The sequence below is a fragment of the Periophthalmus magnuspinnatus genome, chromosome 1, assembly GCF_009829125.3.
Source record: "Periophthalmus magnuspinnatus isolate fPerMag1 chromosome 1, fPerMag1.2.pri, whole genome shotgun sequence".
NCBI classification, from domain to species: domain Eukaryota; kingdom Metazoa; phylum Chordata; class Actinopteri; order Gobiiformes; family Gobiidae; genus Periophthalmus; species Periophthalmus magnuspinnatus.
In genome coordinates, this window is record NC_047126.1 from 20,093,879 (window position 1) to 20,116,227 (window position 22,349).

Consider the following 22,349-nt stretch of genomic DNA (forward strand, 5'->3'; position numbering starts at 1 on the left):
TGGAGCAGCCTTGATGTGCTACTTGTCGACCATTAGTGCGTGCAGAAGAACTGGAAGTGTAGTGAAAGTGTTCTTTAAATGTTATTAGGACACGGGCACGAATGCGCGGAACAAACTGAAAACAAACAAAAAAACACACTAACAAGTTACTTATTATTCTATGTTCCAAGGTTAGAACAATGGCACCACTGTTGATGGGTAGAAATGACCAGGTTCAACTTTGTGAAACTTAAACATTTACTGTATCTTTTGGATATTTCATGATGAAGTACTGTGCTGTCAATTTGAAAAACTTTCATAAAGGTTGGACCTGATCATTTCTCTTAGCGACAAGAGCCAAGAACTCACTGTATTACAACAAAAGCTTTTTAACAGTATTTTTTTTTTTTTTTTTGCTGCCCCATATCTGTATTAAATATTATCTGCCTATAATATGTTGTCTGAATGAATTAAATAAAAGAATTGCATGAATGAACTGGGCTTTGTAAAGAAGACATATTGTTTTAGTTTTTTTTTGTTTCTGGTGTTTAGCTTCTCACATAGGCCAGTACTTTACAGATGTTCGTTGTCACTTGAAACTGACATATTCTTTAAAATTAACTTTTATAAGCTGTTAGCCATGTTATGACGGTCATGTTCTCATCATTACCTTACTCTGAATTGTATTTCAATTGACTCAAACATGTTTCAGTAATGCTGTATTGGCATTGGACGAGTTCTGTTTTCACCAGTCCCTTATCTCCACTGTATTAGATATCCATCCATCCATTTTCTTCCTCTTATCTGGGGCCGGGTCATGGGGGCTGCAGTCTAAGCAGGGACTCTCCAGACGTCCCTCACCCCAGACACGTCCTCCAGCTCCTCTGGTGGGACCCCAAGGCGTTCCCAGGCGTCCCCATATATTGTATAAGATTTTCAGATAATCGGGAAGTGTGTGCTGACATGCAAAACTCTGCTCTGGTCTCTGAGAGTTGTGAAAAACGCTTAAAACTAATTAAGATGCTCAGAATGCATATGTTACGTGAAGAATTACTTGCAACTACTACAAACTTTTGAACATGAAACTGTTACGTTTTTCACGTTTTTAAGACAAATCACAGCTCCATCACAAAATGGCCGAACACCAGGCAGTATTCCTCACTTTATCTGCTCCAGACAGTATCACGAATATTCATTTACTTTTTCCAGCATGAAGCCCAATGACAAATGTTGTACCTGTCTGATTTAGAGCGGAGAAAGCTATGAGAATAGCTAAAAGCCCAGTTCATTTGATTTAAGTCTTAGCTTCCAGGTCATTATTCTTTCACTATCTCTCTCATATTTCTCAGTAACAAAATCAATCATAAATATGCAATACAATGTAATTTACACAGTGTTATTTCAATGGAGAGGACTCAGCGAGTTTATTTTGCATGGATGTTTGTTTGAGGTCAGATTTTCCCCCAAAAAAATGCATTTAGGATAAAATAACAGCTCTATATTTCTAAAGTTACTTGCTGGTTGGACAAGGGCAGCAGATGTGACATAACTAACTAAACATCCATACAAGCAATGGCCAAAACCTGTCTAGTTTCCACAATAGTTATTAGTTTTAAATATTTTTAATAATGTCTTGGATCCAGAATACAAACTCATCACTCATGAATCTCCACATTTTCAGATAGGCATGACTGACAGGTGGATTAGCCAATCAGAGCATGCATGGCCTCACACTATTAATCTGAGGAGAGATGAATTCGTTTTTATTTGTAAATCATAGGTGACCAATGAGCTCTTCCATTTCATGTGTCACTGAAAAAAAAAAAAAAACAGCTCTGATTGCACGTCTGACCAGGCTTGAGATGCAACAGACATGGGGACTAGATTGATATTAATCTGTATAAAAAAAATACAGAAATATTATTCAGGATTTGCCAGGCAACAAAAAATGTATTGTTCTGAATTTCAATAAAATACGTTCAATAGTTCAATACAATACATTTGTTCTGAAACATATTGAATTGAACTGCCCTTGCATTTTAGGTGGAATTTTGTGTATTGATGATATAGATAGAGGGATTACTTCGACTTTTTTTTATCATTATATCCTACAAAAATGTCACTTGACTGGTGCAAAACTATCCCAATGAAGTAATAATGTGACAAGCATGAAAACCAGTCTTGCACACTTTAAAGCACACACCATTTTTACTGACACAAAAATATTTTCCGTGCAGTTCAAACACACTTCAATATTCCTTATGTTATTTCTCTGGACTGGGGACATTTACATACGTTTGACTGGCGATAACTTACGGAACCAGTTGGCTCTGCAGGTGGCGCTCTTCACAAACACAGCACAAACTGCAGCTCAATGGGGCTCTATAATCTCTATATGATCTCTATACTGAGCTGACATGCTAATGAGGAGCTGCTCATCTGAAGCCACATGCTAATCTCTCAGACATGAAGAGGGCCACATACCACACATGTACCAGGAGAGGAACCAGAAGGTTGCAAGTCTTGTCTGTCAATATGCATCAGTCCAAGTTTGCCTGGTCCGACAAGACCACACACATCCTGTCTCCTTGATCTCTGATGGGCACCTATTGTCCTTGCTTCTGTGATATAGTTATAATCTATGACACCCATGGATCATCATGTTAGAATTTGCAATATTCATCTAAAATGACTTAATAAATGAAACAAGTGTGCTGACTTCCGCTTTAGAAAAATGCGGAGCTGACGTCACCGTAAATGTCATCATAAAAGAATAGCCGTGAAACTGTCGACCCCTCCTATGGATAGCTGCAGGTCACACTAGCAAGTAGCGTTGTTTTTTCTTTTCATTTGTACCAAAATGACTATGCGATGCTGCTGAATCCTACGTGTATCACCAATTAAGAAAATAAAACTGAAGAACGAAGTACAGTGCAGTGGGCGTATGCCAGAGGCCATGAAAACAGGGACTGATCAGCAAAATTGCATCTTGAAAATAAGCAATTACAGATTGCTCAAACACTCATGAATCACCCCAAAAACACCTGTCAAAACAAAATGGCGGCTTATGAGTAAGAACGAGATCACAGCACAAAGAATCAACACACAAAGTATTAAACTCTTACGTATTTGATGTGATACAAACTAGCGACTGTGGTTGGGCCATCCCAAGTCAGGACGGTTCTTTGTCTTACTTACATTTTGGTTCCAGGCCATAGACTGTATATATGAATGACATAGCTAATGCGCTAGCCTCTGCGTTTCAAATAGGAAGTGTTCAAATTCCCCTTATAACTGTTCACCTCGACGAGCTTCATTGGACTGGAGCTGAACACTATGGGTGATGTCACACTCTCTTAGTCCACTTCTTTATACAGTCTATGTTCCAGATTCTCCTGATTCACAAATAGAGACTGATTGAATCTATCTTTGCTTGAAGGTTTGAATCAACAGAACCAACCATTGTTAGCAACTGGTCTTATTTTAAAACTTTCAGTCAAATGGAAACTCTTGTGCACATTCCCATTCACCGTTAGTACATTTTATTCCCATTTTGCCTATGGGCCCTATAGCCACATACTTTACTTTACTTTTTACTTTGGCTGTTACATAATGTATGGATGGAGAAAGAACACTTGCATTATTGGTGTTGTTTGTACAGATGGAGCTCTATATTAATGCATTCCTCATAATAATAATAATTACAGTGACTTTACTTTTGTTTTAGACTGAATGCCTGTACCAATTGGTTTGCATTCCCTTCACTGAATAGACCAGTGCATAATAGTCTATAGCCCTGTAATGTGCCATAGACCGCTGTGACATGGAGACAGGCCTGCAAAAGTAGAGTATTTTTACCTCATTATAACCAATGTAATAATAGGAAAGAGGAGAAGGAGGGTGGCTCCACAGCTCTAAATCACCATATTACTCCTATGAGAAAGTTTGAATGTTCAATGGAATTTGTGTGAATTTTAAAGGGGATGCAGTGGCTTTGTTTTGTAGCATTTACCAACTAAAATTTTGGTGGTTCGACCCCTACTCTTAAATGATTGTTTCTGTATTTATCACAATTTTTATTTTATTTTTTTGTGGTGTAAAAAAATATGACTGTGTAACTGCCTATCTCCTGATGAAGTGACATTTTTAAAAGTCTGTCTCTGGTCGGGTTCTCTCCTCTCACAGACCTTCAGCTGTGCTTCAAAACTCACCCTCTGAAAAAGACTAAACCACAATGAAGCTAGTCTCACCGCCGCATGTTTTTTGGTTGTGGCTTTTGTGAACATATTCTGCTGTGATCACAGTTTGCCTTTTAAATCTTGGACAATTTGTTGTTTTTCTTGAAGGTTAACTTTTGCATACTTAGCTCCGTGTTTGGTGTCAAAATGCCGACAAACGCTATGACAACCGACACCGCCTCATAACACAAAAATCAGGTTTTTCTCTTTGAAGCACAAACATGTATTCACCTTCCTGCCTTTCCTGACACTGCCTTCCATCTGCATCAATTTTCCTCTTTCTGGACATCTTGGGATCATTATTTGTAAATATTTCTCAATTTCACTTGTTGGAAAAATCTCATTATGGTTAAAGCAGCATAGAATTAGTTTAACCCTCTGATGCATGAATTATAAAAGCCTTGGTCAAGATTTTTTCCTGAAGTGTTTTTATTCTTCTCGGGACATGAAACAAACATTGTGAACTGCCTGTAAAAATGAATTAACTTGTGTTCTGTTGTAAATTCTGTAAATATACAAACACGTGTTTCTTTTTATGCTTTCAAAAACATTTCAACAATTTTTTGGGAAATTTTAACACTGTATAGGCGCAAAGTTTAGGCCTGAATGAGAAAACCAGAGGAAATTTACTTGTAGTTACACCGACTGACCACTGAATTGACCTCAATGGAGTGTGGCAGCAGAGAGCACTCCACATAAACCAATGCATTAAAGAGAAAGTTATGTTTTAGTTGTTGTCCACTGCAGTGACCGCTGTGCACCAGAGGGTTAAAATCACAGTCATACGTTTTGATTTACCTTCTCGTGCGCCTTGAGTTTGACACATGTGCACTACAACATACGTATTCCACCACTGCGATGCGGTCGCTGTATCAGACTGGTAAAGAACGAGTTGGGTCCAAAGGCAAAGCTCTCGATTTACTGCACAAACTACCTCCCTCCTATCACCTATGATCATAAGCTTTGAGTAATGACCCACAAGATCAAGGAAACAAGCGGACGAAAGTGAGATTCCGCCGCAGGGTGACTGGGCGCTCCTTTACAGATAAGGTCAAGGGCTCATACTGGACGAGCTCGGAGTAGAGTCACTGCTTCTCCACGTTGAGAAGAACCAGCTGATACCTCCTGGATGACTCTTTGGGGAGGTGTTTCGGGCATGTCCCACCAGGAGGAGGACCCAGACGATATTTGGAGGAAGCGTCTGGCGTGGGGGAAAGTTTGGAAGCTCCTGTTCTGACTGCTGCCTCCGTGATGGATGTGCGGAGTATCTAAAACAGCTTACTAACAGAAAAAGGCCCACAGACTTTGTTCAAAACTGACTCCCAATTCATCCATATAGATCCACTCTCTCTTCCTTCTATTCTCCTGCAATTTCAACCTCCCTCCGCTTCCCATCTAACCCGCATTACTGCCCTTTCACCTCAGTGACCTCTCCGCCTGCTAGAGTCTAAAGGCCATGGTTGATCCTTTATATTAACTAAACATTGCGTCTTGCTCATTTGACTGGAAAATGATTAGCCAATTGCACAGTAGGCAACGTTACGTCACAAATAGTAACCCTCGACTCCCGCTAGCGTTTGAAACTATTACAATACACTCTCCCCTGTTTTAGAAGATACCGCCAAAACAGAACGACCGCACTTTTTCCCTATTCACATCTCTACATCTGGAAATATAAAGGAAAACTCCAGCATGAAATCTTCGGCATGCCACACACAAAAAGGAACTTGCTCGATTTTGAAACACAGGTGCACAGCAGTTTTGTCACAATCCCAAGTCGGCGCTGAATGACTCCCAACAGGTGAGGCTAGAAAAACAGAGGCAGGTGCGTGAGGTATTCAATCAGAGTGGAGGGGCCTGCAGAGGAGGTGCTCAGTTTTGGATTACAGGAGCAGTTGTTTTGGAGAGACGGGAGAGCTCCTGTTCTAATCAATGGGCTGTACATGGGCTGTGTATAATCTCCATCAGTTATGTAGAGGCCTCCTTTGTCTAAGCGAGGAGAAGGCAGACACCTGAACTCAGACACGACGACGGCGCTGGCAAGATTTTTTATTTCCTCAGATATGTAATTTTTGTATTTTTTTATTTATAATGATGCTTATTTATGTTTTGGGCGACAGTAGCTCAGTTGGCGAACATTGGAAGTTCATTGGTAAAGTGGTCAGATGCACTGACCCACAGATGAATGCTGTTGTTGTGTCCATGGGCAAGGCACTTAACCCACCTTGATGATTTTTGTTGTTGTTTTGTGCCTTTTATTCTGAGCGCTAGGTGTATCTATATTGTCCTAAACAAGGAAAGGTACAAAACTTTAAAGGTATAAAACTTTAATACATAAAAAAAAATGAAAAACTAACTAAATAAAAAAGAAAACAATTGTTATTCTCGTTTTAAATCCTTGTATTTGGGTTAAATATAATTTGACAGCTTGTTTGAATGAATGAACAAACAAATAAATAAATAAATATGGTGGATCTCGTCAGATCTCTGAAGCTAAGCGGGGTTTGGCCTAGTTAGAACTCACATGGGAAACTACTCAGAATACCAAGTGCCACAGTGGGGGGCCCGTGGCTTCAGTGCAAATTGTCATTGTGTCCTTAAGCAAGACACTTGAAGACTAGGTTTTCTTTCTTACGTAAATGTATTGATTATGTATTTATGTGTGTTTGGATGACAGAATGATCAAGGTTTTCCTCAAACTCATCTGTCATATCAGGAAATCATTGCCTTCTGTCTAATTTATAAGTCTACAGTCAGATGTGTGCAGAGTTCTTCGCTGAGACTTCTTCATTACTTTGAAGGTTATTTACAATGAGCGCCGTTTGCTGGCAAAAAAAAAAAAAAAAAAATCATCTTGTTTGAATAAATATTGTAGTAAATCCAACTTCAAAGACAAGTTTTGCAGAGTTTCTTTGCATATTTTAACTGAAAACTAAGTACTTTTCATGTTTCAGTCCAGTTAAAAAATGTAGTGGAGTAGAAAGTACAGATACCTGCTTTTAAATTTAGTGACGTAAAAGTAAGAAGCATCCACTAAAAATACCTAAAAATACCTAAAAAAAAATATACCTAAAAAGATAGCTACAAATTCTACTTAAGTACAGTATCTTGCTACTTTTTGTTACTTTTACCTTCCACCGCTGTCATTAGAACATTATTCCTTTGCCAAGAACTTTTCACAGTATGGCATTAAATATATCTATATCTGGCCGAGTTACTGGTCAGATCTGTGGAGAGGAAAGCACTTTAACAATACATATTTTTCCAAGGTATTTTTAAGCAATAAAAACACGTATAACTGAATAAAGGTGAACCATTAAAATGTAGATGGAGAGAAGGAGATTGACCATGAAAAGTCCCACAGTGCACCTTTAAAATAAAAGTGCAATGAGTAAATATTTCACCAAATGTTTCAGTGTAAGTTTTGTGTGCAGTAAGTGTAACAGGTGATTCTATAAATAAATACATTTCAGGTTTGCACGACATGATAAATGGCGTGTATATGACCTCACTGCAGTAACTTCATGTCCTCTTTTAGACGTTCAACATATTCCTCATTATTATTAATATTATGATAGATCTTCTTTGACTTTCTCCTTAGAGGCCTCTTGTCTCTCATAAAAAAAACTTGCCTTTTCTTGTGGACTTTGAGTGATACACTGCCTTCTTCGCTGACAATCGTTGACAATAGTTGCCAAACATGTAGTGGAATCATGTTATTGTGGTACAACAGTGGGATGACGGTTTGGAGTTGTGGACAGGAGCGCCCCTGTCATGTCTGGGTTTGATTGACAGGTGATGTGGGACGGGTGTGGCAGGCTCATATTGACTGTCAGTTCACTTGTACACGTTTGCATTTTTGTCACAATAGCGATCGCAAATAAAGGGGCGACACATGCAGACGGTGTTGGAATGTTACGGTGTGGGCTTAGAGGAAAGTATGAGGTGAAGGAGGACAGGATGGAGGACAGGATGGAGACTAAAACGGTCCCATCCCATTCACAAAGTAAGTTCCATTTACAAGACAGAAATGAACCTTTCCTAAATAGTTTTTGCATAATTTTGAGCTGTATCAGAACAAGTATAAGACACAGACTAGTATACGCACATGGTCCACTATGGAACCCACCTGACGACTGAAGGATTACACAGAACGTAACAAAGTATAAGAAGTACAAATTTTAGGTATCTGTACTTTAGTTAGGTAAATTTTAAAGTGGATATGTTTTACTTCACTACATTTGAGAGCAGTATCTGTACTATCTACTCCACTACATTTTCAACAGGATTGAAAAGTAAAAGGATTTTTTTTTTTATTATTGTTTGAGATGTGCAGTAAAGGCCGAGGGGTTTATTATTATTTTTTTAACACATTTGTAGTTTGAGCGAATACAAATATACAAATAAAAACAGCAAAAAAATGACAAAAAAATGACAAAAATTCAACACAAATCTCACTATATTTGAAGCCATATAAAACTCTGCGCAAAATACGTTTACTTTTTACTCTTTAAGTACATTTTCAAACTATTACTGTAATACTTTTACTTAAATCCATTTTTCTATGTGATACTTTCCCTTTTTTTTTGCTCCACAATCTTATCTGTACTTTTACTTAAGTAACAAAAATGAGTATTTCTTCCACCACTGGTATTGAGTACTTAGTCTATTCCTGAGCACTGAAATAGAGTTTGAAATTTTGTGTTTATTATATTATATCAGCTGAAGGATTTTTTTTATTAATTGGATTGGATTATTTTTTATTTATTTTTTTTTTTTTTTTAAAGATGATAAAAACAAGCACCTTCTCATGTCATTATTCTCTTTCAATAATGCCAGGTAAAACAAGGTCACACGTACAAAAGGTGACTGTAACACATATCTAAACACATACAACTATTACACTGAAAGGTTCATTTCAAACATGAAAAAAAGAAAAAAAAAACTTGAAAAAGAAAAAAAATCTAATTCATAAGCTACACTAAATTTCCCATTGAATATTTCCATGTAAATACAAATACATGCGGAAACCTTAATCTCCCTATAAATAAAAGTCCCATACATCCGTCTATAGTACTCCTGGGACCTGCTCTGATACTGTAGAAGAAAGGGCCAACTACACTCTGAAGTACTTCACTCTATGTGGTAAAATCCACTGACAAAGTTACTACCACAGACTTTTGCAGCAGCTGAAGTTAGTTTTTATCTGCTTTACTCGAGGCTCAGAATAGACCAAGGTGAGGAGAGAAGCCACTTGGAGATAACAGGGACGAGCTTTTGAAAAGTTGAGTGAACGTAACTATCAGTTTGCTGTTGTTTTTTGTTAATAAGTGAATTAGCGGCGCTCGATCAGGTGCTGCATCAATAATTAAATTGTTAATTAAAAACACTGTGCTTGACTGAGCAATGAAGAAAAGTTAATAGGGATTAAAGAGAGAGTGCGGGGCTTTTCTGTTGTGCGGCTTGATCAATTAACCTGCAACAGCTGCTGGAGAACTTTGAGTATTTGGATGGTTTGAATGTATGAAGACAAGTGAGGTGTGATTAAGGAAGTCGAGTGTGAAATTTAAATTAATAATGGCATGATATATACACTGATTTATTTATTTATTTATTTATTTTTTTGTGTATGTGTGTGTATTTGTTGTCATACCACACCAAAAAAATAAATGCTACGTGCGTCAATTTCCGTGTATTTGAGTAAAACGTCAGTACAGATATATAGAATAAGCAGCTCTTGAGGTCAAAATAAGCCCGCTGCTCACTGTCTACGTGTAATTGCAAATCGTTTTTGTCCAATAATTAGGAAGTGCATCGTTAGCATGCTAGCTGTTGTTAGCTTTTAACATGATGACAAAACTTCCGCGCCGAAAGTTGTGAAAAGAGCTTATACACTCATCATGAATAACTGGAATGCTCAGAACGCATAAGGTATAACTTTGAGGTGAAGTGAGGAATAACTTTGGACTACTATGAAAAGTATAAAATTAACTGGATGTTTCTTGTTGTCTTTAACTAGATTTTCTGAGGTTATCAAGTACACATATACTTCTTTTTATATAAGTGATAAGTGAAGAGATGGGTGATTTTTTTATTTTTTTATTTTTTTTTCACATCGCCCAATGAGATAGTTTTGTGGAAATGTGCTGTCCACTAAATGCCTTTCTTTTGGTTTTTCCACACTTATACTGCAAGTTTCTTACATTTTTACCAACTCGTTTGGTGCCTTTTTTGTGTGTATATCTATCTAGCTATTTTTAAAAGATCTAATTAATATTCAAATTGTCTTATAAACAGTTCTTGGGTCTAGTCCCAAATGGAAATGATCAGGTTCAGCATTTGTGAATTTGCCGTATGGATATTTTGTGGCAAAGTACAATGTAATCAATAGGCTTTAGTCAACTACAGACGTGTCCTGTTGTCAAGATTTGGGTTTTTCGTGTTTTTCGGTGCCGTCTTTCCCTCTCCCTTCTATGTCTGTACCTGGAGCTGGGCGGAGACTCTGGCACCACCCACTACACACCTGCAGCTGCTCACCAATCAATCGCCTGCGTTTCTACAGCGTATCCTTCGTGGTTCAGTTCTGTGTGGCTCAGTCTTGTTTTGGTGATTATGGTCACAGTACTCAGTTGGAGTTTCTCGTTTTTCACCAAATCCCGTTTCTTACACTCACCTTGCACCTCCGCCTCAGGACCAGCTTCCTACGACCGGTTCGAATAATACTTCAGCCTTCGACCCAGCTCCCTCCAACCAGCATTCACGTTCTTTTTGTTTGTAATAAACTCTGTTAAAACTTTACCCCGAGTGTGTATCTTTGATCCCCCAGACGTTACGACACCTGTATTGATTAGCTGACTAAAAAAGGGGGCGTGGCAAAAGGTCTTTTCATTAGTATCTCTGTGTATCTGACCCAAAGTGCACTCACAAGACAACGCCTGTAGAAGAGTTCTTGCAAAAACAATTACTAACACACAAAAGTACTAGGAAACAGTGTATTTATACAGATTAAACTTGTGAATTATAAATTTAATCTGTCTGTTTACATATAAATACCAAAAAATACCAAATCTTCAGCTAACTCCCTCTCTGTTTTCCTTTCTGCTGTTGTCCCAAGAAAATTTGTATAATCTAAACACAACAATTAACATATTTTGCTCCACATATCAACCGATTAATGGAGTAAACGAGTATGGGAGTATGACATCATCACATAACCTGGCCAGGATGTTTTTATTTGTGTTTATTTCTGTCAGTATCATTTGTGGGAGGAAGCGAGAGGTGAAGCCATCATTTCCGCGGTCACCCTTGTACAGAGCCGGGGGGCCGTTCTGATGTGAGGACAGTTTATCAGGAGCCCGGGGGCCCCACTGTCCCCTAATACTACTGCCCCTGCTGCCGCTCTATGTGGATGAAACTTACAAACAAGATACGGAGCTATAATGTCTCCACTTTATTCAATTTACAGCCAAATAATATCAAACGTTATAGGGATTTTAAAGCGTTTAGTGGTTAGCGTAAAGAAAAAATATATGTATAAGATGTACTTGTGTGTTTTATAAGCAGTTTTTTTCTATATGAACGGAGACTGCAATAAAAATAAGCATATATTTAGCTGCTAATCTTCCACATACAGGCTACAACTGTATAGCCTTGACAACACAATGAACATAATAAGTATATTGAAAGATAATTGTTTTCTTTGTGCGTGTTTGTGTTTGTGAAAATTTGGTTGAAGTAAGTTTGATAATAGGAAAATAGGGTTAAAATTTGGATCACTGAATACGGCATTTAAAGGTGCATTATTTCACTTTTCCGATGAGGGTCTGCCACCTGCTCGTCTCTGTGGAGAGGTGACCATTGTATATAAGAAGAATAAATGTATTTCAAGGTATTTTTGAGCACTCTTAAGAGATGGTCACATTTTTATAGCACTGCTCCACTCTCGAGGCACTCAAAGCTCTTTAAATCAAGGAACCACTCATCCCTTTACACACATATTCAAACAGCTGTGTACGCAGACATTGGGGGTGAGGTGGGTTAAGTGTTTTGCCCAAGGACACAATGACAGTATTCATCTGTGGGAGCTGGAATCGCATCACTAACCTGTGTGGATCTAATGTGTGGATCTAACTACTCCACCACTATCAGATCTGTGGAGAGACGACCGCAGTTTATGGGAAGAAAAAATGTATTTCAAGGTATTTTTGAGAAACCACATGTTAAAAAAAAAAAAAAAAAAAAGATACGTTTAATATCATACTATACAATATTTGCTATACTATATTGAATTTTTTTGTATTTATTTTTTTATAATAATTATTGCCTTAAGCGTCTTTGAACATGCTCCCTATCTCATCAAGAGTTGCCCCAAGTAATCAGTTGTCAGAGATTGTTAACCCTTTAAGGACTGAGCACACTATGGGCCAGTATAGGTCACCTAGACTTTTATATTTTTGTTAGCCATAAAAATCATATTAAAGGAAGTATCAGAATTTACTGCATTTTTTCACACATCTACTTCTATTTTACACTTTCATCCGTATTTTTTCTTTTACGCATCGAATAAATGACTGGAAAAATCCCCGCAGCACCCGCGCTCTCATTCGTCACCTTCGCGGAGCAACAGAGGCAGATTACCGTAACTGACGGAAAAATATTTAAATAGCCCCGTGCCTCCGCTTTGAGACGCTGTTTGAATTTACATGAGAGCACGACTGGTTGCGGAGTTACGCTGCTGGAAAGTCCGCATCCGCGCTCTATCGGCGACGATAGGATCCGACGCTAAAGGGTTAAGTGTCTTGCCCAGAAGTACAACACTATGGGCTCAGGCAGGGTTTGAACTGATATTTCTCCACTGTTTCCTCTTTTAAGATATCATTTAATACTTTTAGTTTTGTCACATCACAATATTAAAATTCAAACTTGATTACAATAAGTAAGTACCTGTGGAATGGCAGACCGGGGTGGTGGTCCCTCTGTATAAGAAGGGGGACCGGAGGGTGTGTTCCAATTACAGGGGAATCACACTCCTCAGCCTTCCCGGTAAGGTCTATTCCAGGGTGCTGGAGAGGAGAATCCGACCGATAGTCGAACCTCGGATTCAGGAGGAGCAGTGTGGTTTTCGTCCTGGTCGTGGAACACTGGACCAGCTCTATACTCTCCATCGGGTCCTCGAGGGCTCATGGGAGTATGCCCAACCAGTCCACATGTGTTTTGTGGATCTGGAGAAGGCATTCGACCGTGTCCCTCGTGGTGTCCTTTGGGGGGTGCTCTGGGAGTATGGGGTCCGGGGCTCTTTGCAAAGGGCTGTCCGGTCCCTGTATGACCGGAGCAGGAGCTGTGTCCGCATTGCCGGCAGTAAGTCAGACCTGTTCCCAGTGCATGTTGGACTCCGCCAGGGCTGCCCTTTGTCACCGGTTCTGTTCATTATATTTATGGACAGAATTTCTAGGCGCAGCCAGGGGCCGGAGGGGGCCTGGTTTGGGAACCACAGGATTTCATCTCTGCTGTTTGCAGATGATGTTGTCCTGATGGCTTCATCGAGCCAGGACCTGCAGCAGGCACTGGGGCGGTTTGCAGCCGAGTGTGAAGCGGCTGGGATGAGAATCAGCTCCTCCAAATCCGAGGCCATGGTTCTCGACCGGAAAAAGGTGGTTTGCTCTCTCCGGGTGGGTGGTGAGTCCATGCCCCAAGTGGAGGAGTTCAAGTATCTCGGGGTCTTGTTCACGAGTGAGGGAAGGATGGAGCGTGAGATTGACAGGCGGATCGGTGCAGTGTCTGCAGTGATGCGGTCGCTGTATCGGTCCGTTGTGGTAAAGAAGGAGCTGAGCCGGAAGGCGAAGCTCTCGATTTACCGGTCAATCTACGTTCCTACCCTCACCTATGGTCATGAGCTTTGGGTAATGACCGAAAGGACAAGATCGCGGATACAAGCGGCTGAAATGGGTTTCCTCCGCAGAGTGGCCGGGCGCACCCTTAGGGATAGGGTGAGGAGCTCGGTCACACGGGAGGAGCTCGGAGTAGAGCCGCTGCTCCTACACGTTGAGAGGAACCAGCTGAGGTGGCTCGGGCATCTGCTCAGGATGCCTCCTGGACGCCTCCCTAGGGAGGTGTTCTGGGCATGTCCCACCGGGAGGAGGCCCCGGGGAAGACCCAGGACACGCCGGAGGGACTATGTCTCTCGGCTGGCCTGGGAACGCCTTGGGGTCCCACCGGAGGAGCTGGAGGACGTGTCCGGGGTGAGGGAAGTCTGGGAGTCCCTGCTTAGACTGCTGCCCCCGCGACCCGGCCCCGGATAAGCGGAAGAAAATGGATGGATGGATGGATTACAATAAGAATACTCAATACTGATACCAACATGATAACAATAAAAAAAAACCACACAAAAAAAACCCTCTCAGACAGTAGAGTGTTAATTTCAACATTAAACTGTATTATTTTTAAGTTCCATAGTGGTCCATGTGTGTATACTAGTCTATGTGGTCTTATACTTATACTGATACAGCTCAAGATCATTCTAAAACTATTCAGAAAATGTTAAGTTCTGTCCGTAAATGTGACTTTTTAACACCAATACTTGCTCAAATGAGTATCTAGTTTTCTATACTTTTGACAACCCTATCTTTGTTGAAAGTGTTACTGCAAGCCTGGTATTTTCCAAGAACTAAAATGTCAGCTCAAATATAACAACAATTTTGAAAGCTAGGCCATGAATTCACTTGTAGACAGGTGTTTTACAGGAGGTAGCGGTCTTTTGAAATATAGAGAGCAGTCTGCACATGTCTGGTCCAGGTTATGTAAAGTCTGCAGTGTGATACAGAAGAACGCTGTTGACTTATTGTATTTGCTGAGCCCTTGATATTGTATGGAGTGATTAAGTAGACAAGTGCACAAAGCGTGTGTGCACAGGTGTGTTATCAGTCACACGAAACCACTGCGCTTTTGATTTACTTTTAACACTGTCAAAATGTAGACAAAAGAAATTACCTCTTTTGAACTTAAAACACACGCAAAAGGCTTAGTTTTTTCTTTCACTTTAAAGGGCACATGTTACACCATTTTCTGATCTACGTTATAATATTTCCTTGTCAAAAACTAACCCGGAGTTGTGTTTTGTTTCATTCACACACACAAACCTTGCAGTCCTTCTCTGGAACAGAAAACACTCTGTTCCACCTTGTGATGTCATGTGGTAATCCAGGAAGTGCTCCACTGCATTTTTCTTCATGACATCACAAGGTAGAACAGAGTATTTTGAGGTTTTGGAGATGCAGACAAACTAGTAATAAAGGGTTACTCAAACCTGTGTGAATAAAATAAAATACAACTCATAGTCAGATTGATTCAAGAGAGATACAAGGTCATTTGGAGCATGGTCTGGCAAAGCAATAACAGGAAATTGGACTTGATAACTGGAAAATGAAGTCCTTTTTAGTTAAACATGCTTTTTTTTTCCATGGAGACATTTCCTCCTTTGCCTGGAATATTCCACAGTATGAGATTCAACATGCATTTATTCATCGCAGGTTGTGTTACTTGGAAAAACATGCAACCTGAGACTTGGCCTGAAGGTGTCATCTCGTCTCCGTAATACCATATGGTGGGACATTCCAGGTGGCCACCAGAAAAGCTACACAACGCACTTTTACATACGCTTCACTGTAATAATAGCAAATCATTATAGTGTTTATCATATTCATCTAAGTGTCAGAATTGCGTTATATGTGCTAAATGATTGACCCATCCAATGCCCAAACGCTTACATCTTGGTCTTGCTAGCGTCTTGATTCAGAGCCACCCTTTCAGCGATAGGCAGCACTTTTTCTGTTAAGCTTTGACAACTGTGCTCTGCTCTTTCTGCTGACTCCTGGGAAAATAAAACATAAAAGCTTTTTGGATTGTGAACAAAAGTTGGACATGCACTTTGAAAATTATATAGGAAAAATGAAAAAAAAAGTTTTGTGGGGTCACGTGAGGTCAGATTTTGGGTCAGGATCGGAAAAGAATGACGTTTTCTTGCCATATATTGAAATTATATGAATGCTGGTGACATAATCCACCCATGTAGTGATCTTTCTTCCCTTCTGACATCTTCCACTTCTTTGCACAACAATGTTATCTAACCTTGACTCCTGTGAGTGCAAATCTGCAGCTATAATCTCTCACTCTCTCTCTCTCTCTTTCTCTATATATATCTCTCTCCCACTTCCTCCCTCCTCCTCTGTCATTCTCTTTTTCTCTCCTCCTCTAACTCTATACATTTCCACTTCCTCTCCTTTCTCTCTCCTGCTTTCGCTTCCTCTTAAATTACCCCCTCTCTCCCCACTTCCTCTTTTTATATCCTCCTCTTTCTCTCAATGTCTCCCCATTTCCTCGCTTGCTCCTCTTTTCTTTCTCTCTCTTTATTCTACTTCCTCTCTCCTCATTTCTCTCTATCTCTCCTCTCTACTACTCCCCGCCATCTATCTCCTTTCTCTCTCTCGCTTTCCCTCTTCATCTTCATGTTCCTACCTTTCCCTGCCCCCTCTGACTTAATCCGCCTTGTTCCTCTCAGATTAAAACAAGGGATGATAAGAGAGAGCAGGAGAGTTTAGAAAAATGACAGATTACATTTTTTTTTCTTCGACACTAAATTGAACATGTTAAATTTGAGTGAGTTTCAGGCAAAATAAAGCGTTGCACTATGTAACTTTTCCGCTATCATCTTGTTTCCATGGAGATTGCACTGCTATGACTGGACTAATCCACTGTACTGTATCCAATGTATTTATCTTCATAGAGACAAGCCATGAAGCGAAGTTACAGGTCAGATCTGTGGAGAGGAAACCCCACGCACACAGTATGCATGTTTTTTTCTGTGTTATTTTCCCCTGCAATTGAATTAATGCAAGATAGACAAGTTTAATGCCACACTCTGGGACATTTCAGACAATAACATCTTCATGCAGAAGCCATCACCACAAAAGTTACATAGTGCACCTTTATTACTGGAACATTATGAAACATTACTTTAAAAAAAAAATAAAAAATAAAATAAACGCTCATTCCCTTAATAAGCTTATTCCTTTAACGCTTATTATTATTTTTTATTTATTTATTTATTAATTTTTTCAGTTTTACTTTTCCCTACACACCACACAATTACAGAATTTTTTTATTTTTTTTTAAACACCAAATCATGACTTAAAAGGAGATTTGAGCAGTCTATGGAAGAAGCAGCTGTGTTGAGTTCAAGGACAGTGCGTAGAGACAAGCATCCCTGGTTTACTGTTTATTGATCGCTGTGGGCAGGGTCACGCGGGTCACTGATAAGTTAGCTACATGTCCAGAGATTCTGCAGGAACGCGTTTCTCGCTCCAAGATCAAATGTAGCTATGGGACACGTCTAGGGCTGAACCACAGCTCTGCCAAGAATATAGAAAATAGAAGAGTTAGCCCAATGTCAAATGATAATGTCTTGTTCAAAATTGCATCTGATATTGACGATATTAATCAGCAGTTTACTGGAGAGCCAATGCTGATATCTATTTGACGATGCCAATATTTAGTTTTTTAAATCCATAGCAAGGCCAGCTAATTTATCTTGAAATTGAACAAAGATCACAAGTTAACTTTTCACTTTTGTAAAAATAATAACTCCAATTCACTGTCTATTCCAAAATTGTCGCCTGTCTCTCTGTAACTGCTGCTGTCAGATTTGTCATTTTGGTCTTAAAATGTTCGTGTTAACCAGATCTGCATGATCCCGGTGTTTGATTTCACGATTGTGTCCGTAAAGATATGAACATTAATATCAGACCAATCAGGCCCCTTCTTTGCCCGAGATTGCTAGCGTGAATGGGTGTTACAGATTGGCTCTTTGGTTGCTATGATACAGAATTCCAAATATGTAACTTGTCTCTAAATTCGCTACGTAACTGTGAGCCTCGATGAGCTTCATTTGACTGGAGCTGAACGCTATGGGTGATGTCACACTTCCACAGTCTGCTTCTTTAAACAATCTATGCACATAACGCTCTTCCATTTCCATTGATACATTAGTTTAAAACAAAGAGCACACAGAGAAAAAATATCTGTATTAAATAGTATCACATATTGATATTGGCTGATACCTATATCATCAAATGAGTATTGATGTCTGCCAATACCAATACTGAAACAGAAATAATACCTATCCCTACAGTTTTACACCGTCTTATTATTTTTTGTATAACTCAATCTATGTGATGACAAAAATATTTTCTACCTTTACATTTCATGATTATTGCCCCAGTCTCAGAAAAGGCATTTTCTTACACTCAAAGTTGAGTTATTAAGTACATTATTTATTGAATCTAAGTAGTTAGTGAGACTTTAATGGATAGAGCATCTTACACAAGGACACAACAATAGTTTGCAAAGCCAGTAGGAAACACTGAACAACTAATCTAAAAGAAACTAAACATGGCTAAATGATCACTTCTCAATTCTTCTGACAATAAAGTTACCAAATTATACAATATACTACAATTTAGCAATATTTTATGTACATTAAAACTGTATGACATAATTCCTTGGATCAGATTAATCTCTGCTTAATCCTGATATTTTCATCAGTCAATACTCCAGTCAATAAAAGTGCAGACGTGTCTTTAAAAAAACACACATTCAAAATCAAAAGCACAGATTTCAGATTTGGATCAATTAACCAAAAAACGGGACATATCCAGTCTGCAAACCAAACCAAGTACTTCCTGGCTGTGAGGCGAGTGTCTTGCCCACCGCTCCACCATGCTTTGCAAAGGACAATATTAGTATTCAGTGTAGTCTCTAGGTTCATTTGGCGGCCTGTCTCTCCATATGACCAGAGTGTATATAAATGTGAGGAGGTCTTGGCTCATGTCTGTACACTGTATGTTCCTGTGATAGTGAACATGCTATACAGCTCAAATCCATAAACATGAGCAGCAGCCAACAGATCGCAGCAGATGTAACACAAGATACAGTATTTCTAATGCAAAATACATCTTACGCAAAATGGAAAAAGATAAAGTTTAAATATGTCACTTGGATAAATCGTTGTAGGAGTAAAGACGCTGCTCTTCTTCAGTTCTGGTCAGATTGCTGGTCGACAGTGCCTTATATCTATCTGAAGGGAGGGGCTATCTACACGGAAACTGTAAACAGCTATTGTTTCCAGTTTCAGCCTTAACAACCCTATTCAACCTTTAATGGCCCTACTATTGTTCTATTATAGACCTGGATGACTGAGGGATTACACAGACATCTTCTGCAAAATGGTTATATGAATCCTGCCATTTCCAACTTCCTAACTTCTCACACTAGGGTTGTCAAAAGAATAAAAAATCAGATACTAATCAATACTAAATCTAGCACTGAAACTAGATACTCACTTGAGCAGGTATTGATACTAAAAAAATGTACCTTTCCTGAACAGAACCACACATAAGACATAAGGCCACATGCTAATATAAAAGAAAGTACTACTATTTAATGTTCAAACTCACATTCTATTGTCTAAATAAAGAGTATTTTTATTATCATCAGTATTGAGTATGGAGTCTTAGTTGCTTAGTATTGAAATAGAGTTTGACATTTTAGTATTTTGCCAAAACTACGCACTCAAATTTAAAACACAATGGGAGCTGGATGAAAAAAAAAAAAAAAAAGAATTGTTATGTTGTGGGGTTGGCCATCTTTTCAAACTTACATTTCTTTAAATATAATCTCTTTGGCCATCCAAAACATGTACACAGGGCTAATCTTACAGGATTGTTAAGGATGGTCAAACTAGCCAAACTACTATTGATGTGTATCTGAACTACTACAAAACCATGACGTGTGTTTTATGCTTTACACATTATATAGTGTTAGAAATGTGTCTTTGGTGGTATCAAAGCTGGCATCAAGTTGAAGTAGAAATTGAGTTTTAAATTTTAGTATTGTGTTGTATAAACTACTCCTAAATTAGTTTAGGAGTCTAATCACATTCAGATAGTAAAAGACGAAATTTCAATCTGTCAACTATAAAAATCGTTGTAGGAGAAGACATTTCGCTCCTCGTCCAAGCCGCTTCTTCAGTTCTGGTCAGATTGCTGGTGGACACTGCCTGAGGATGAAATAAGATCCACCCTCAGACCCAAAGCAAACAAAAAGAATCAAAAGAGAGCAATAGTAGGGCCATTAAAGGTTGAATAGGTTTGTTAAGGCTGAAACTTGAGACAAGGCAGTGTCCACCAGAAATCTGACCAGAAATGAAGAAGCAGCTTAGATGAGCAGCGAAACGTCTAAATTGGCTCTGCGTACAACGGCAGCTGGCCACTGTCGGTCAAAGGGTCAAAAGGTCAGATGGTCAGCGAAGCCTTTACCGCTGTAAAACGCAAAACGTCAGTGTTTGTCTTTCTGTGCAGGCGCTAACGCAAATGAAATGATCTACACCGAAAAATAACCGTGAAGTCTTTACTATAAATGCAATTCTGTTATGTTAGATTAAATGTTTCGAGATTTTACTTTGAGAACGTACTTACAAGTTTGTCGTTCTTAAAAGTCACACATCATTTACATCTATATTTTCCACTGGAGAAACATATGGCCAGGCAAAGTGGTTTTCTCTATAGGCCTCGAGTTGAGCTGAGTTTTCTAAAAAAAAAAAAAAGAACTCTCTTGGAGCATCCTTCCCACCAGCATCTGCTTAGCGGCATTAGCTGAAACTTGAGGTGACTAGAGCACAGAGTGAGGGAGAGGAGGAGAGGAAGAGGAGGAGGAGGAGAGGAGGAGGAGAGAAGGAGGAGAGAGAGAGAGAGGGGGCGTGGAGGGCGCAAAGGTCTAGTCCTGTTCTGAACAATAGACCCATTCATCCCTCCATTCCCAGGCCTCACTCATCGCACTGCTTCTGTTCGTTTCTATCCCGCGATCCTCTTCTGTTTTAGCCTTTTTCTAACCCTTTGCTTTAATATCGAAACCACGGACACTTCAAATGCAGATGAATGGGCGTCTGTTTTAATTAGCAGTACAGTCACGATGCCAGTTGGATCATACTTTGTCTTTGATTGGAGTTTTTTCTTCTTCTTTTTTTTTCGTGTTATCGCTGATCCTGCCATTTCCTGTTCAGGTAGCAGGTTTCAGCCGTGCACAAAGGAGCGATTGTGCGTAGCGTGTGTGTGTGTGTGTGTGTGTGTGTGTGATACATTTGTGGTATGCATGTTTCTGCCCATAGGATAACATGGGCTGAGAGGATGAGCGGTGTAACAGGTGGGATGTTACATTACAGAAAAATGCACAGAAGTTAGAAAATAGAAGGAAAAAAAAGTAATAAAAATTTGTTGTAAATGCACCACATTATATTTTCTTGAATTCATTTCTTTTGAATATTCGTAGTCTATTTAATGTCCTCTTTTTACAATTTCAGTTCATGCAGATTAATCATTTTAAACTGCCAGCAATTTTAATAATTATGGTTACTGGCAAGTATTTTGGCCCGGAAAAACCTGGCACCAAATTTAAATTCACTTAATTCACGTATCTCGGCAAATGCTAGTGAGCTGAATGTCTCTCCCCGCTCTCTTTCCTAATTCGACTTGATATTATAGCCAATAAAGGATGGTTCAAAGTTTTAAATAAAATGATGACCGCAGTTCTTATGCGGTTCTTCAGACCTTCTCATTATATGCAGTTATGGTTTGACTGAGGCCTCTTTCTGAGCACTTGTACCAATAAATAATTACTGAGCATGTGTTGCTAGTTATCCTTCTTGTCAAAGTCTGAGCTCGTCAGATCTCAGAAGCTAAACAAGGGTGGGCCTAGTACTTGGATGAGAGACTGCAGGGAATACCAGGTGCCACAGTGACAAACTGCTGTTGTGTCCTTAAGTGGAAGTGCTGATCTGTGGATTATTATTATTATTATTATTATTATTATTATTATTATTATTATTATTATTATTATTATATGTTTAATTATCATTATTTGTATTATTTTATTTTTTTTTACCATTATTATTATTATTATTGCAGCTCCAACCTTTTTATACTGAAGATAAAGATCCAACTCCCTATTATTACTATTTTTTTTCACCATTATTACTATTACTATTTTTTTATTATTATTATTATTATTATTATTATTATTATTATT

At 39.0% G+C, this 22,349-nt stretch overlaps 1 protein-coding gene across 1 annotated transcript in view; it reads right to left on the reverse strand.

Moving 5' to 3' along the window:
- LOC117393469 (teneurin-3) overlaps positions 1-22,349 on the reverse strand; it is a 516,796-nt gene that overhangs the window by 436,022 nt on the left and 58,425 nt on the right. The gene's annotated exons all lie outside the window — the stretch shown is intronic.